The 17,666-nt window shown below is 47.7% G+C and overlaps 1 protein-coding gene across 2 annotated transcripts in view; it reads right to left on the reverse strand.

The window, feature by feature from the left end:
- Positions 1-17,666, reverse strand: part of GNE (glucosamine (UDP-N-acetyl)-2-epimerase/N-acetylmannosamine kinase) — a 320,201-nt gene that overhangs the window by 227,634 nt on the left and 74,901 nt on the right. Inside the window, exon 1 of one of the 2 annotated variants that reach the window (XM_029602641.1) lies at positions 16,075-16,115. The exons of the other annotated variant lie outside the window; for it this stretch is intronic. The gene's annotated coding sequence lies outside the window, so the exon portion shown is untranslated. Of the gene's footprint in view, positions 1-16,074; positions 16,116-17,666 lie in introns of those variants that run through there. 2 annotated transcript variants of the gene reach the window in all.

The raw sequence follows: 17,666 nt of genomic DNA on the forward strand, positions 1-17,666 counted from the left end.
GCTACTTGGACCTTGAGGGAGTTGAGTGACAACCCCTTCTTCATACCGTCCTGTAGAAACTCCAGAATCATGGGGATCTTGGCTGTCTGTGGGAATGTCCCGCGGTCATTGCACCAGGTTTCAAATATTCTCCAGATCCGTATGTATGCCAGAGATGTTGAGAACTTGCTCGCATGGAGCAGGGTGTCAATCACAGCTTTTGAGTAACCAAGCTTCTTCAGGCGAGTCCTCTCAAGGGCCAAACTGTAAGAGACAAGAGAGACGGATCTTTGTGAAGAATTGGACCCTACTGGAGAAGGTCCCTGTGTGGAGGTAGGCACATAGGGCTCCCCACAAGGAGTCTTTGCATGTCTGCATACCGTGGGCATCTTGGCCAATCTGGGACCACTAGCAGAACTAGTCCCCTGTGGTGTTCTATCTTGCGGATGACCTTGTCCACTAGTGGCCATGGGGGGGTGTACAGTAATTCTTCCTATGGCCAATTCTGGACGAGAGAGTCAATCCCTTGGGACATAAGAACATAAGAAAATGCCATACTGGGTCAGACCAATGGTCCTTCAAGCCCAGCATCCTGTTTCCAACAGTGGCCAATCCAGGCCATAAGAACCTGGCAAGTACCCAAAAACTAAGTCTATTCCATGTTACCATTGCTAATGTCAGTGGCTATTCTCTAAGTGAACTTAATAGCAGGTAATGGACCTCTCCTCCAAGAACTTATCCAATCCTTTTTTAAACACAGCTATACTAACTGCACTGACCACATCCTCTGGTAACAAATTCCAGAGTTTAATTGTGCGTTGAGTAAAAAAGAACTTTCTCCGATTAGTTTTAAATGTGCCCCATGCTAACTTCATGTAGTGCCCCCTAGTCTTTCTACTATCCGAAAGAGTAAATAACCGATTCACATCTACCCGTTCTAGACCTCTCATGATTTTAAACACCTCTATCATATCCCCCCTCAATTGTCTCTTCTCCAAGCTGAAAAGTCCTCTCGTCTGTGGCTGAAGAACCTGGGGACTTGGGCACTGAGAGAGGTGGTCAGTAGGTCCATGGTTGGGAGACCCCAGCGATTTACTATCAGTTGAAAGGCTGTTGCCAACAGCATCCATTCCCCCAGGTCCAGGCTCTCTCTGCTGAGGAAGTCTGCTGAGACGTTGTCTTTTCCTGTGATGTGAGAGACAGATTCCTTGCAGGTTTATCTCTGCCCATGCCATGGGAGTATCTTTCTCCAGAAACACCTGCTGGCTACTGGTTTCTCCCTGGCTGTTGATATAAGCAACCGTTGTAGCGTTGTCAGACATTACTCGAATCGCTTTGCCTCAAGAGTCTGTGGCTGAATCGCAGGCAAGCTAGTCTGACTGCTCGAGCTTCCAGGTGGTTTATGTTCCATTCCGCCTCTTCCTTGCTCCATTATCCCTGGGCTGTGAGTTCCTGACAGTAAGCTCCCCACCCTCGCATGCTCGCATCCGTGGTGAGCAAGATCCAGTTCTGTGGGGATAGGCTTACTCCTCTGCTTAGGTGGTTTTTCTGTAGCCACCACTGAAGCTGAGAATGTATCTCTGCTGGTAGCTGGAGGCGAACTGAGTAGTCCTGGGACAGTGGGTTCCAGCGTGACAGTAACGAGTGCTGGAGCGGTTGCATGTGGGCCCTTGCCCGAGGAACGACCTCCATGGTTGATGCCATGAGGCCGAGGACTTGAAGATAATCCCATGCATTGGTCATCAATCATCGTAATTGTTCCATCAGCTTCCTTCTCCTTGGGGGAGGGAGGAAGACTTTGTTCTGTTTGGTGTCAAAACGAGCCCGCAGGTACTCTAGACTGGGAGGGCTGCAGACTGCTCTTACCCGTGTTCACGACCCAACTGAGCTCCTGCAGTAGGCTCTTGACTCTGCTGGTCACCTGCCGGCTCTCTTCTGAAGACTTTGCCCTGATCAGCCAGTCGTCCAAGTAAGGGTATACCAAGATCCCTTCCTTCCTCAGTGTTGCCGCTATGACCACCATAATTTTGGAAAATGTTTTGGGGGCGGTTACTAGGCCAAAGGGTAGCGCTCGGAACTGGTAATGGTGACCCAGTATTGCAAAGCGTAGAAAACTCTGGTGATCTTGATGGACTGGAATGTGAAGGTAGGCTTCGGAGAGGTCCAGGGAGGTTAGGAACTCTCCTGGTTGTACTGCCATTATTACGGAGCGAAGGGTCTCCATGCGGAAGTGCAGTATCCACAGATGGCGGTTTACGTTCTTGAGATCCGATATGGGTCGGAATGATCCTTCCTTCTTGGGAACGATAAAATAGATGGAATAGCGCCCTTTATGTCGTTGGGGCGTAGGAACTGGAGTTATTGCCTTCAGACTGAGTAGTCTTGACAGAGTGGCTTCCACTGCCAGTCTCTTGGTATGGGAGTGGCAGGGTGACATCATAAATGTGTCCCGAGGGATGCTGCGGAACTCCAGAGAGTAACCTTCACGAATGATGTTTAGTACCCATTTGTCCGACGTGATCGCGACCCATCTTTGGTAGAAAAGGGCAAGTCGACCCCCTATTTCCTCTTCCTGTGGATGGGTTGGCCTATTCTCATTGGGGAGCACAGCTAGAGCCTGCCCCCAGGCCTATTCCTCTCTTGGTCTGTCAGTTCCAAAAGGGTTGGGACCTTCCGGAGGGATGAGGTACTTGAAACTGTGAGTTCCTGTAGGGTCTAAAGCGTTGCGAGCCTCTGCCTCTGGTTCTTCTGGGGGAGGGGCGCTGGGATCCTTTACCCTGTCTTCCGGTAGCCAAGTCACTGGAGATTTGCCCCACTTGCTGGCTAACTTCTCCAATTCGCTTCCAAATAAGAGAGATCTTTTAAAAGGCATTCTTGTGAGATTTGCTTTAGGGGTCACGTCCGCAGACCAATTCTGCAGCGATAGTTGTCTTCTGGCTGGCACTACCGAGACTACGCCTCTGGCTGAGGTACGCACAAGATCTGAGCTTGTGTCCGTCAGGAAGGCTGTGCAGGTTCCATCGTCTCACCGGTATACATTCCGGAGTTATTTGCCTCTCTCGAGAGGAGCAAGCAGGAACACGCCACCAGTGCACAGAAGAAAGCAATCTGCAGTGTCATTGCTTGGCGTCGAAAGCCTGCTTAAGAATGGATTCCAATCGTCTATCCCGAGTGTCCTTCAATATAGCCCCTCCCTCAACGGGAATGGTTGTTCGCTTTGAGACAGCACAGACCATAGCATCCACTTTGGGAAAACGCAGGCGTTCTTTGGTCGCTGGTTCCAGAGGATATAAGGCTTCCAAGGCCCGACCTCCTTTAAAGCTGGCCTCCGGTGTATCCCACTCCAGGTCAATCAGTTCCTGGATGGCTTCCATCACTGGGAAGTAGCATGAGGCTTTACGAAGGGACACCAAGATGGGGTTCTTCTCGGGTTCTGCCATAGGGTCCGTGCCTGGAATACCCAGAGTCTTCAGAGTCAGAGAAACAAGGGCTAGTAATTCATTCCTGTGGAAAAAGCAAAGCATGGATCAGTATGGTTCCAGGCCTGGAGGTATTTGTCCTTCTTCCAGGGAGCCGCCATCATCATCTGAGGTGTTGAGGTCTCTGTCAGGGAAATTCTTGGTTAGGTGAGGCATCTCTCGAGGCATCCAAGTAGGGCCGGGAGGATCTTGTGCTTCTGGCAAAGGTTGATCCCGGGTCGCAGCCGGGGCTGATTGTGCCTGAACGAAGGCTTGCAGCCTTTGGAAAAATTCTAACCAGGCGAAGGCCCCCTGGGTCCATGTTAATCCCAGGGGGAGTCGGAGCAGGGGCCTCTGAGGTGCCCTCCTGTGGAGAAGCCATCTCTGAGTTGCATAGATCTGGGGAGCTATCGTATGTAGTAGTTCCGGACCCATCAGCGAATGACAAGGCTTTGGTCCCCCCTGGGCTTCTTCACAATGCTGACACAGGCAGGACTCCAGTTCAGGCTGCGCGGCTCTTATGTGGCAGGCTGTGCAAAGAGACGCTGGTGCCATTGACTCTGTCTAGGCATACAGGTAATGAGCTTCAATGCGCACATGTAAATATAAGCGCAGCTGTAGTTATGCAGTTGTGCTCGTGGTTGTGCGCATGTCTGTATTGGACACGCGCAAGTTAGGTGCATCAGCTGACCGGCCTGCCCTGCACGTACTGCCGGTCAAGAAGGGAAGATGGCACCACCCGAGGGTCTTCACGTGTGTGGACCCATGCACCGGATCGGGGCCTAGCCCAACCAAGGCTGCTCAACCTGATCGGTGCTCCCTTTTTTACTTCGCCAGAAGAAGAGAAATCAGTACGGCGATTCGAAGTCTGGAGACAGGAGACCTGAATTAACTGGTCTTGGCACTTACCAATCGTGTGCCGGACGATCTCCAGCTGCGGAGGGGAGAGGGTTTTACCTTCACTACCAGGCTCGATTATGCACCCGCTGCCTTTCAGCCACTCTGGGGGCTAAGTCCACGCCGGGAACTGGTTACTGGACGAAGGCACACCTCTGAGGGATTTCTGAAATCACCTCAGGAATTCTCAACTGGGGGAGGGACCCTTAGGTATCACCGCAGGAGAGAGGGGCTCGATCTTCTTTAAGGTAATTTTGTCTTCTTGCTGTAATTTTCCTAACACTGTGCTAGTGAATGGGATAGTGTCCACATCCGCTAGGAGAGGGAGAGATACTGAGGAGCTGAGGTCATTGCAGGGGTATATCTAGAGTGACATCAGCTTTGAAATCTGACTCAGTCTCCCATCTGCTAGCAGAAGAGCACATAACCCACTGGTCCTGAGTCCATCTGGCTACATGTTTTTCTTTTGACATTTGTCTCATGGCTACCTCATCCAAACTAGAGCCACAACAATGGAGAAATTACTTACCTGATAATTTCATTTTCCTTAGTGAAGACAAATGGACTCAGGACCAATGGGTGTAGTGTGCTCCTGATAGCAGTTGGAGACAGATCAGATTTCAATCAGCCCTAGTACATGTACCCCTGCAGAACACCATGCTCTACAGTATTCTCTTCGAAAAGCAATTGTGGATATATGTGTGACTGAATAACTTGATTAACTTGGTTAACTTTGATTAACTTGCATAAAGTTGGTTAACTTGAACTGGTTGATGTGGTTATAGCTGGAGACCACCAGTGCACTCAACCGAGAAACGCCGACACCCGGTAGGAATGGGTGTCCTGATTAGGGGGAAGCTTGGCTTACCCGTGTTTGTCTTGCTCTCGGGGATTGTCACCCGAGGTTTCCGTGATTGTCGGCAGCCGTAGGCGGGATACTGAGTCCATCTGTCTACACTAAGAAAAACGAAATTAGCAGCTAAGTAATTTCTCCATTTCCTAGTGTGTAGCAGATGAACTCAGGACCAATGGGATGTACAAAAGCTACTCCCGAACCGGGTGGGAGGCTGCCCGTGGCCCACTTAGTAGTGCCCTTGCAAATGCTGTGTCCTCCCGAGCCTGAACATCCAGGTGATAGAACCTAGAGAAGGTATGAATGGAGGACCATGTCACCGCCCGACAGATCTTGACGGGTGACAGCATCTTGGTTTTTGCCCAGGACACTGCCTGGGCTCTAGTGGAATGGGTCTTGACTTGTAGAGGTGGAGGCTTGCCTGCCTCGATAACTTCTTTGATCCAGCTGGCTATGGTTGCCCATGAGGCCGCTTCCCCTTGTTTCTTCCTGCTGTGAAGGACGAAGAGGTGGTCCGTCTTTCAGACGGATTCCGACCTTTCCGGATATTGGAGTATGAGTCTGCCGACATTAAGACAGCGAAGGCGGCGAGATTCTTCCGAGTCCTTATGCTCGTCTGGCGATGGTAGCGAGATGGTTTGGTTTAGATGGAAGTGAGAAACCACTTTTGGGAGGAAGGAGGGGACTGGCGTAGCTGTATGGATCCCAGTGTGAACCTGAGGAAGGGTTCTCAACAGTACTTGAAGCTCGGAGATGCGACAGGCCAAGCAGACTGCCACTAGGAATGCAGTCTTCAGTGTTAGTAGTCAGTGGGACAGAGCACGGGTGGGTCTGAAGGAGGCTCCTGTTAGGAAGTCTAGGACTAGGTAGAGATTCCATAAAGGTACCGGCCACTTCAGTGGTGGTCGAATCTGTTTGACCCCTTTCAGGAAACAGGAGACGTCCGGATGAGAGGCTAGGCTGCCGCCCTCCACGTTGGCTCTGTAGCAGGCCAATGCAGCCACCTGCACCTTGATGGAGTTCAGCGATAACCCCTTCTGTAAGCCGCTCTGCAGGAATTCCAGAATTGCAGGCATTTCGACTGTCTGTGGGAGGATGTTGCGGTTTTCACACCAGACTTCGAATATTGTCCATATTCGTATGTAGGTTAGCGATGTGGAAAACTTGCATGCTCGGAGCAGAGTGTCAATCACCGCCTCAGAGTATCCGCTCTTCTTCAGGCGTGTCCTCTCAAGGGCCAGACCGTAAGAGAGAATAGAGTTGGGTCTTCGTGGAGGATCGGGCCTTGCTGGAGCAGATCCCTGTGAGGAGGTAGAGGGAGAAGACTCCCTGTCAGTAGTCTTCGCATGTCTGCGTACCATGGCCTTCTTGGCCAGTCCAGGGCCACTAGAAGTACTGGTCCCCTGTTGTGTTCTATCTTGCGGATGATTCTGCCCAGTAGCGGCCACGGTGGAAAGGCGTATAGCAGGATTTCCTGTGGCCAGGTCTGGACGAGGGCATCGATCCCTTGGGATTGTGGTTCCAGTCTGTGACTGAAGAAGTTGGGAACTTGGGCGTTTGACCGGCTTGCCAGGAGGTCCATGGCTGGTGTTCCCCAGCGGTTTACTAGCAACTGGAAGGCTGTGTTTGACAGCCTCCATTCCCCTGAGTCTAGACTTTCTCTGCTGAGGTAATCCGCAGTGACGATGTCTTTTCCCGCGATGTGGGCTGCTGAGATCCCTTGTAGGTTTGCTTCTGCCCACGCCATTAGGGGATCTATTTCCAGGGACACCTGTTGGCTTCTGGTTCCTCCCTGGCGGTTGATGTAGGCAACTGTTGTGGTGTTGTCCGACATGACTCTGACCGATTCACTCCGGAGTCGGTGACTGAACCGTAGGCAGGCTAGCCTGACTGCCCGTGCTTCCAGTCGGTTGATGTTCCATCCCAACTCTTCCTTTTCCCATTGCCCCTGGGTGGTCAGTTCCTGGCAGTGGGCTCCCCACCCTCGTAGACTCGCATCCGTGGTGAGCAGGATCCAGGTCGGCAAGGATAGCCTTACTCCCTTGCTCAGGTGGTTTTCTTGTAGCCGGGTTCGAACTTCGTCCGGGAGCAGGAGGCAAACAGAGTAATTCTGGGACATCTGATTCCATCGTGACAGTAGGGAATGCTGCAGGGGGTCGCATGTGAGCTCTTGCCCATGGAACCACTTCCAGTGTGGATGACATGAGACAGAGGACTTGGAGGTAGTCCCATACTTGGGGCGAAGACTGATTAACAGGTTTCGGGATTGGTTCATCAGCTTTGTTCTCTTTCTGGAGTCAGGGTCACCTTGTCTTGTCTGGCGTCGAACCGGACTCCAAGATATTCCAGAGATTGGGAGTGCTGCAGACAGCTCTTGTTCGTGTTGACCACCCACCCGAGGTACTCCAGTAGAGTTTAGACTCTGGTGGTCGCCTGATGACTTTCCTCTGAGGATTTTGCCCTGATCAGCCAATCGTCCAGATATGGGTGTATGGGGATTCCTTCTTTCCTCAGTGTTGCTGCCACTACGACCATGATTTTGTTGAACGTTCGGGGTACTGTGGCTAGCCCGAAGGGTAGTGCCCGGAACTGGTAGTGGTGGTCCAGGATAGCGAAGCGTAGGAAACGCTGATGCTCATGGTGGATCGGAATATGCAGGTAGGCTTCTGACAGATCCAGGGATGTGAGAAATTCTCCCAGCTGTATCGAGCTTATGACAGAGCGTAGGGTTGCCATGTGAAGTGAGGGACCTTCAGGTGACGGTTCATGGACTTGAGGTCCAGAATGGGTCGGAACGTATTTTGTTGTTGCGTGGGTACTGGCGTTATGGCCTTTAAGGCGAGCAATTTGGTCAGTGTTTTCACTGCCCTCCTCTTGAAGAGGTCGTGGCAGGGATATTTCACAAATTTGTCCGGAGGAATGTTGTGGAAGTCCAGATAATATCCCTCTCGAATGATGGTTAGGACCCACTTTTCCGAAGTTCTCTCGACCCATCTTTGGTAGAATAGGGTTCCAGTGGATGGGCCGGCTGATTTTCATTGTGGGGTGCAGCTGGGGCCTGGGCCAGAGCCAGCTCCCCTTTTGTTGTGCTTGTTCCGAAAGGACTGGCCCCTGCCTGCCGGACGAGATGTTTGATATGTACTTTTGTACAGTTTGAAACACTGTGATCCCCTGCCCTTAGATGTTCGGGGCGAAGGGAGCTGGCTTCTCTTGTTCTTGTCCTCCGGTAGCCACGGTAGTGGGGATTCACCCTATTTGTCGGCTAACTTCTCCAGTTCGCTTCCGAACAGGAGGGTTCCCTTAAAAGGCATTCTCGTGATTCTCGTCTTGGACGTTGTGTCAGCCAACCAGCTTCGGAGCCAGAGTTGTCTTCTGGCTGCCACAACGGACGAAACGCCTCTGGCTGCGGTGTGTACCAGGTCGGAGGTCGCATCCGTGAGGAATGATACTGCTGGTTCTAGTGCTTCGACGGGCGTGGTGGCGTTCCTGGTCTTAGATAAGCAGGTGCCTGTCACCAAGGCACAGCAGGCAGCGATCTGTAGTGACATAGCTGAAACATCTAATGACTGAGGATGGATTCCAGACGTCTGTCCTGGGCATCCTTGGGTGCCGCTCCTCCCTCGACTGGGATGGCAGTGCGCTTAGTGCGCTTAGTGCGCTTAGTGACCGCACAGACCGCACAGACCATGGAACCCCAGGGTTCCGCTCTTTCTGCTATGCTTTTTAATGTTTACTTGGCCCCTATCACTAAACTATTAGCTATTATCACTGACGGCTATAAAATCTACGCGGATGATATCCAGTTCTATATCAAAGTTCATAATTCTTTATCTGAAACAGTAGAACTGTTGTCTTTATGCATGAAAACCATTACTCGGTGGTTGAAACATAACAAACTCTTATTGAATACTAGTAAAACATCTGTGTTGTTGATTCACCGTCCTCATTCTCAACCTGCTTTTGATACTATTTCTTTTGAGAATTTTTCTTTTTCTCTATCTAAACCAATTAGGAGCTTAGGAATCTTGATTGATTCAACTCTTTCATTCAGAGCACAGATTAGATCTGTTGTGAAATTGGGTTTTTTCAAACTGAGACTTTTAGCAGGATTAAGACATCTTTTGTATGAAACTGATTTTTTGATGGTCGTACGGGCTATAATCTTTCCTCATCTTGACTACTGTAATAGTCTCTATATTGGTTTACCTAAAAATTCAATTCGTTCGCTTCAACTTCTGATGAATTCAGCAGCCAGGCTAGTGTCATCTTCTAAACGGCGTGATCATATCACACCAGTTTTAAGCCGACTTCAATGGCTCCCTATGGCAGAACGTATAATCTTTAAGATAGGTATGACCATCTTTAAATTACGTGCGGCCTCTTCTGATTTTTGGTTTAACGCCCTTCTTCGAATTCATAAGCCAGCCAGAGCACTAAGGTCCTCACAACTTGATTTACTTGAAGTTCCATCAGTAAAACTAGCCCGTTTACATTACACAAGAGAAACTTCTTTCTCAATAGCGGCTCCTAATTGCTGGAACATGATTCCTTTTGATGTACGATCTATCGAGGATGTCAAAAAATTCAAAGCTATGTTCAAAGATTATTTGCTGAAGTGTGTTTATAATTATTAACAATATACCTGTTTAAGTCAGCGTATATTGCAACTAACGTTTGACAATTTTTCATGAGCTAGTCTTTACGAAGTTGTTTATATGTAGTTGTTTTTTTGTGTTAGTTTTTTTATTATGTATGTAAATTTTTGTATATCGCTTAGACCTAACAGTGTAAAGCGATCAATAAATTTTATAAATGAAAAAAAAAAATGAAATGAAATGGCATCCACTTTGGGGAATGCCAGGAGATCTTTAGCCGCGGGATCCAGGGGTACATGGCTGCCAGCGTCCGCCCCCCTTTGAACGTGGCCTCCGGAGAGTCCCATTCCAGGTCAATCAGCTGTTGGACAGCTTGCAGCAAAGGGAAATGGCGGGAGGCCTGACTGAGTCCCTCGAGGAGAGGGTTCGTCTTCGGTTTCCCTGCAGCATGTATGCCTGGGATAGCGAGCTCTTTCAAGCTGTCCGCCACTAGGTCTGAAAGCTCGTCTTTGGCGAAGAACCACCTCATGGTTCGGTAGGGTTCCGTTCCTGGAGGGATTTCTCCTTCCTCCAGGGAGTCTTGATCCTCGTCCGAGGTATCCGTGTCCCCAATGCTGGGGCTTTTGGGTGGGCGAGGCACTTCTCTGGGTTTAGAGGTTCCCGGGATGTTAGGGTCCGGGGGAGGCACCGGTTGCATGTGGATTAAGGTATGTAGGCCTTTGAATAATTCTACCCAGGAGAAAGATGCTAGGTCGAAATTGAAAGGCGCTGCGTCCCCGGGGAGGTCTGTTTGAAGGAGGCTCCCGCTGGGGGTAGCGAGGTTCAGTGTACTGTCTGTGGATCCGGATCCCAGTACCAGCTGGAGAGGGCCTTCTCACATTGTATACACAAGGCCGTGGCCTCTTCGTGCTGCGCAGCTCTAATGTGGCATGCTGGGCAGAAGCCCTGGGCCTTAAACTTCTTGTCCGGTGTTGCCATGGGTTGTGTGCGCCACAAGAAACTCCTGTTTGTGCGTTCAAGTGTACGCCAGGAGGCTGAGATATGCGCTCCGGGGGCGCCGAAGTTGTGCGTGTAGGTCGGATGCACGTGCAAAAGATGCGTGTGTCGCTGTGCGCACAAGGCTTACTTATGTGCCCGGCACAGTTGAGCACATGGCTATGCGCCCGGCGCTGCTTATGCGCATGGCTCGCCTCTGTGCGCACAGAACGAATCAGCGGACAGGGAGGCGATCCAATGTACATGGCGACAGCGACCACGCGGGCAATATGGCGACCACCTCGGAGGGTCTCCACATGTGAGGGCCCTCGTATCGAACCGTGGTCTAGTCCTAATAGGGCTGATCAACCCGGTAGCACTGACAACGGCTGGCGATCTATGCGGCTATTAGAGCCTCGGAGACTTAAGAAGTTTTCTACCTTACCTTGTCTCAGCGCTTCCCGGTCTTGTTCCGGGCGGTCTCCGGCTGCAGAGGGAGAAGGAAAATACCTTCACCGCCACGCTCGAATTTGCACCCACTGTCTCTTAGCCGCACCCGATGCAGAGGGCTAAGTCCACGCCGGGAACAGGCTGCCGGACCGAGGCCTACCTGTGAGGGATCACGGAAATCACCTCAGGAATCTCGACTAGGGGAGGGACCCGTAGGTATCACCGCAGGAGAGTGGGGCTCGTCTGTAGAGGTAAGTTTTCTCTTTGTTTTGGATTTCCTTGGTTAGAATTCTCTAACACTGAGCAAGCGTGTATAGAGTCCGGAACTGCTATGGAGACGAAAAATACTGGAGAGCATGGCATCCTGCAGGGGTATATGTACTAGAGGGCTGACGTCAGATTGAAATCTGATCAGTCTCCAACTGCTATCAGGAGCACACTATACCCATTGGTCCTGAGTCCATCTGCTACATGCTAGGAAAGCTACAATCCAGGGATATGGCAGGATGATTCAAATCACAGGCCCATTTGCTATTCTAGTACATGAAGGACAAAGTAAGGAACAATATGTTACTTCTGCTATGTTAGCTTCATATCCATCTAACACCGTGATAACAATTAAACAAGTTGGTGACGTTGAGATTAAACAAGAATATGTTTCTGAAAACGGTCCAGTATATAGCATAACATACTTGCAAGACTGCAGGATGCAATTATAAGTCTACAGACTGTACATTATCATAGTATGTATGGCCTATTTTCTTCGAGAATCCAGTTGCCCAATGATTAGTGGTTGGCAGAACAAACATTTTGGGCCGGACTTTAAAAAGGTTACATGCTTATTTTCAAAAGGCCCAGCGATGCGCGTAAAGCCCCGGGACACATGTAAGTACCGGGGCTTTACTAAAGGGGAGGGGGGGGCAGAGGGGTCAGGCTCCCGGCACAGCGGCCATATTTGCCAGACTCCAGATAAAAAAAAATGATAGTTTTCAACTTCTAAAATGTTACAGACATATGCGTACTGCTTGCAGTACGCACACATCTAGTCATTAGGGGTTTAAATGCTTATGAGATAACATTTCTTTACTTATGCATTGAAGCTAGAAATATTAATCAGGTATTCTTCTGCTAATAAAATAGATAAAAATGCTTCTAATTCTAATTATATATATGAATTAGTTGAATAATGGTAAAGGAAAAACAAAGCACTCAATTAGCTTAGCTAAGCACATATGATGCAAACTATTATATTCATAAATCTGAGGTCAATGAATTTTAATAGCTAAATTCTCCTAGCCATGTAATCTAATTTATATACACTGAACAGTGGAAATTATGAGATTTTTTGTAAGAAAAATACATGAAACCTTGTGTCTCTGAGATAATATAACCTGACCTATATTGAAATAAAAACAGTACTTAAATCCTTGGACCATGAGTCCATGAATTATCAACAAGAAAAAGGGTATATATACAATGAGAGGTAAGAGCTCAAGGTTGCTTTCTATCCAAAGTATGCTATGCCCGAGATCCTGGCAACATTAACTCGTATTCAGTAAGAAACCATCTTTTATTTTTTTAAATATTTTTGTATCTATGACATGACGATCAATTAAATACTTACCTGATGTAAAATAAAAATCATATTCTCTTTTACGAATATGTCCGAGTTATTGACTTGGCTCTGATCGTATAATAAATAATTAACTGGACTCAACATGATGCATCAACTCTGAGGAGCGATGATGTGTTATAACCCCATGTCACATAAGTTTAAAGTAAAGAGGATAACCTTTAAGAGAACTCCTTATTAAAATTTCTCTTACTTAGAATTACCTATCAGAGCAGAACAGAGACAAAATAATCTTTGGTGTTTTTGCACCATTCCTCCAAGCAGTGATGAATTCTCCCCCCCCCCCTCCAAAGAGGACAGTTGCTAGGTTTGAAAGGTGGTCAAAAACTTGGACCAGGTTTGGGTTGGATTTGTGGCGTTGTTTTTGGTTGATGGTGCTCATACTGTTGAGTGCGAGTCAGAAGTTGTTGCTGTTGCAGAAGTAAAGGCAGCATCCGGTATCATTGGAATAACCGGAAAGGCTTTTCTGGCATGGTTGACAGAAATCCGGAAAATCTCTGAATGACAGTCATGAACATACTGTACCATACAGAGCTAGTGAATAGTAAAGCAAACCGCACAGAAGCTTGAAAAACTCTTGCCAAAATGGTCAAAGAACTTCTGGTTCCTCCCTGGTGATGAAATTGAATGTATCCCCATTTTCTTCACTTTTTTCGTAGCAGACTATACCACTGAATTGTGTAGAAACTGTATAACACCAAAAGCTGAAGATTGCTCAAATCTGTACTTTAACTACAGTTTTCTTGAAAGTGGTGTATCTAAAATGTGTGTTTCCCACACATCTGTAAAGCATTAAGAATGGCATGAACAGGCAATGGCACTGGTTCAGGTGTAACAAGAATGTGTAACTGCCTTAGAAGCCTAGAACGAGGATCTTTGCTCTTACAAACATGGACCCCTAGGGATAATCCCTTTTTTTTCAATTAATTTTGAGCAAGAGAGGGCTTCTCGAGGCAAAGTATTGTATGGAAGCTCTAGCAATGAATCGGATGGTATGCCTGTCAAATTTTCATCCGACCCAACCCAGGAATGCAACAAAGAGAACGACTCCTGTGGTTTTATAGCCAGGAGAGGGTGCAGCGCTGGGCAATCCACACCCTATAATCTGCTAGACTCCGCTGCAACAGAATGAGACAAGGAACAGGAGTGGATAATCAGCTTCCAGGAAGTGTTTAGCCTTATGGGCGAAACCAGGACTCCACTGGGTGGAAATGCTGATGCTAGACCGGAAAACAGGTTGAAAAAGAGTCCTCCAACTTCTTAGAAAATTTGGAGAAGAAAGATCTCACTAATTTTGCGATCTGATCATGAGATTCATAGGGCCTCTGACCTGCGGTAGGTGGCAGCATGTTGTCGTCATACACTAGAATTGGCTCCTGCAGCTGCAACTACAACTAGCTAACCGTGAGAGGGTCTGGCCTACCATCTGGAGACTTATGGTTTGTCCAATTTGCTTTCAGCTGTCTGCAATGAAAAGCAGGCGACTCATTTGAACAAGGAACTGTTCATGTTTCAAATCTGCTCCCTTACCTTGCAACATTCAGAATATCTCCCCCAGCTCCCACAGAGGATTTAGAAACGCCAGAATACATGGTTTACAGAGGGCTCTGGTAGAATAAGACATGTGACTATACGACACCCAATATTCACAACTGTGCAGCATCCTGAATTCCCACCCCCATTCCCACAGATAAGTCAGACATCCAGGATTCAGAAACCCAGGAATAAATGGATTATAGGGGGCCCTGGCAGAATAAAGCCTGTGGTGAAGAGATACCCACTCTCTCCGCTGTTACCCTTGCACAATACGTTTTCTCTCCCCCCCAAAAAAAAACTATGTTTATTGAGTAGCAAGCACACTGCAATACTAAAAACACAATCAACATAAATGCATATTTTGTTTCATATGTATCCTCCACCAGCGCCATGCTTTCCGGAAGTCTGCCATACAAAAACTGATACAACTTAACCTCCGTATCCTATGGCTCGGTAAATGGAGCAAATTAATAGATCGATAAGGGAGACACTTGCTGCCATCAATGAATCAGGGTCATACTTATTGCCCATCACTGACCATTCCTGGATATATCTCAATAGGCAAGCCACATTATATAATCTAAGATCTGGCAACGATAGCCCCCTTTTGCCCCCTCTCCACACAGTGTCATAACTTATTTTTGTCCTTTTGCCTCGCCAGATAAATGAGATAACTGAAGAATATAATTTGGTTAAATCCGTTAGCTTAACCCAAAATGGCAACATTTGAAGGCAATATTACATTTTTGGCAAGACCACACCTCCCCATCAGAGAGAAAGGCAGCAATGCCACCTTTTCAACAAAATTTGAGTATATTCTAAAGCTGTAGAAAAATTACATCTGTATATTTCGTTGGTAGACATGGTCAGCATTATGCTCAGATATTGAATAGGAAAGTCTGCCCACATCGATGGAAACACATCCTCCTGGTCTGTCCGCATCAACGAGTGTAGTGGAAAAGCCAGAGATTTAGAGGTCAATCTTTAAACCAGAGAAACTTCCAAAGATCTGCATTTGATTTAAAATATTCTCCAGGGTACGCTGCACATTCCCCCAAAAAAGATCATCCTCCGCAAATAAGTCGAGACGCACAGAACCTCTGCCTACCGGTAAGCCTTCAAATCCATTCATTAAGCTGAATGCAATCGCCAATGGCTCAAGGATAAGAGAAAAGCAACAGGGATAGGCGGCATCCCTAACGGGTACCTCTACAAAGTTGAAAGCATTGTATAATGCTCCATTAACCACAAGTCGAGCCAGGGTTGATTATACATGGTCAATAACCATTTTAAAAAGACCGGACCAAAATTGTAATGATCTAACACCCAGTGCAAATAAGGCTACTCCACGCGCTCAAAGCCTTCTCCGAATCCAGGCTAAACAACATTCTTTTTTACCCCACAGTCTGCTGCCATTCTGATAGCACGCAAAGCTTTCAGAACATTAGAAGATAGTCTGCGCCCTATATGCCCCGTCTGGTCTGAAGATATCAGATCCTGTATTATCACATTTACTAGACTGGCGAAAACCACACACAGTATTTTAATATAGGAAGCAGGAAACGCTGCATCTTTGCCCTGCTTATGTAGCAACATAGAAAACTTTAATCGCGCTATTTCGTGAAAGAAAAAGAAAAACCACCCAACCCTTCAAATTTAATTAACTACAACCCTCCCCCCTGACCCCCCAAGACTTGCCAAATGTCCCTGGTGATCCAGCGGGGTCCCGGGAGCGATCTCCTGCTCTGGGGCCGTCGGCTGCCAGTAATCAAAATGGCGCCGGTAGCCCTTTGCCCTTACTATGTGACAGAGACTACCGGTGCCATTGGTCGGCCCCTGTCACATGGTAGGAGCAATAGACGGCCGGCGCCATCTTAAAAAATGGCGTAGGCCATCCATTGCTCCTATCATGTGATAGGAACCGACCAATGGCATCGGTAGCCTCTGTCACATGCTAAGGGCAAAGGGCCACCGGCGCCATTTTGATTACTGGCAGCCGAATGCCCTAGAGTGGGAGATCGCTCCCGGGATCCCCGCTAGACCACCAGGCACTTTTGGCAAGTCTTGGGGGGGTCAGGAGGGTGGGGGGTTGTAGTTAATTAATTTTTTATTCGCTCCATAAGACGCACAGACAAAAAAAAAGTGCGTCTTATGGAGCGAAAAATATGGGTATATATTCAATAATAGTACTGTACCTTGGAGGCTTACAGGGACCCAGTTACCAAAACATACGTGCCATTTGGGTCTGCTGTTTGTTTTTCTACTATAAATGGTGTAGCCTCATTAACTCCACATTGCCTGCTAATTAAGGAGGATGGTAACATTGACCTAACCATTCATGAGTTTCCTGTGCTCTTTAGCATCTAGGTGCATTTCTTGTAAGAATGCGATATCAACACTTTTCCATTGAAGTTCTGTCAAAAGCTTTTCTCTTTTAATTGACGAGTGTAAGCCATCAACATCTAAGGAGGAGATAACTAAATTAGCCATTAATCTCTGAAGCAGTTTTACATGCAAGATAATTATTCATATGCACAGGAAAGACCCCCTAGCCTAGGTCTCCCCTCCATTACAAACAGGGCCCATATTCACAATACCATTTCCCACCCGATCCATTCATACATTCACATTCAACCATACACTCCCCATCTTTCCTTTTTACCCCAATACGTCTGCCCTCATCCCACTACCCTGAAGCTCAACGTTGCTCTTGGGTATGGCCTCCTACTAAGAAGCGCCTGTTTACTGTTCCTTCCATGTTACTGCACCAAAACCAAACTTGCTTCCCGTATTGTCCAAACTTCAGAGGATGACAAGTAGCAAAATCAGGTCAGCAAATAGGTGCCCCGGGGATCACTTTATGAATCTGCATAATGGCTGACCCTTCGTGATGGGCTATCCAAATTACTGTTTCCATATCTATGTCGTAAACAACAAATCAAAAACTCGTTAAGTTAGTCCAGTGAGATCATGAAACCTTTCATCTCTGATTTAAAAGCTTTATATATATGTAGACTGGCTGACCCATATTGATGGGCTGTCCAAATTAACATTTCCCCAGCTGTGATATAAACAATGAATCAAAAGACCTTATTAAATCAGTCCAGTGAGGCATGAAATCCTGCACTTCAGCTTTGGAAGTAAAATTTAAAAAAAAAAAAATGTAGATATTAAGGGAACTGAAGGGAACACTTTATGCTTCTTCTATATCAGTGGTTCTCAACCGGTGTGTCGCCAAGAACATGCAGGTGTGTCGCCACACTTCCCGGTCCCCCGCTGACCCAGCTGTT

Source organism: Rhinatrema bivittatum, chromosome 1 (genome assembly GCF_901001135.1).
Source record: "Rhinatrema bivittatum chromosome 1, aRhiBiv1.1, whole genome shotgun sequence".
NCBI classification, from domain to species: Eukaryota; Metazoa; Chordata; class Amphibia; order Gymnophiona; family Rhinatrematidae; genus Rhinatrema; species Rhinatrema bivittatum.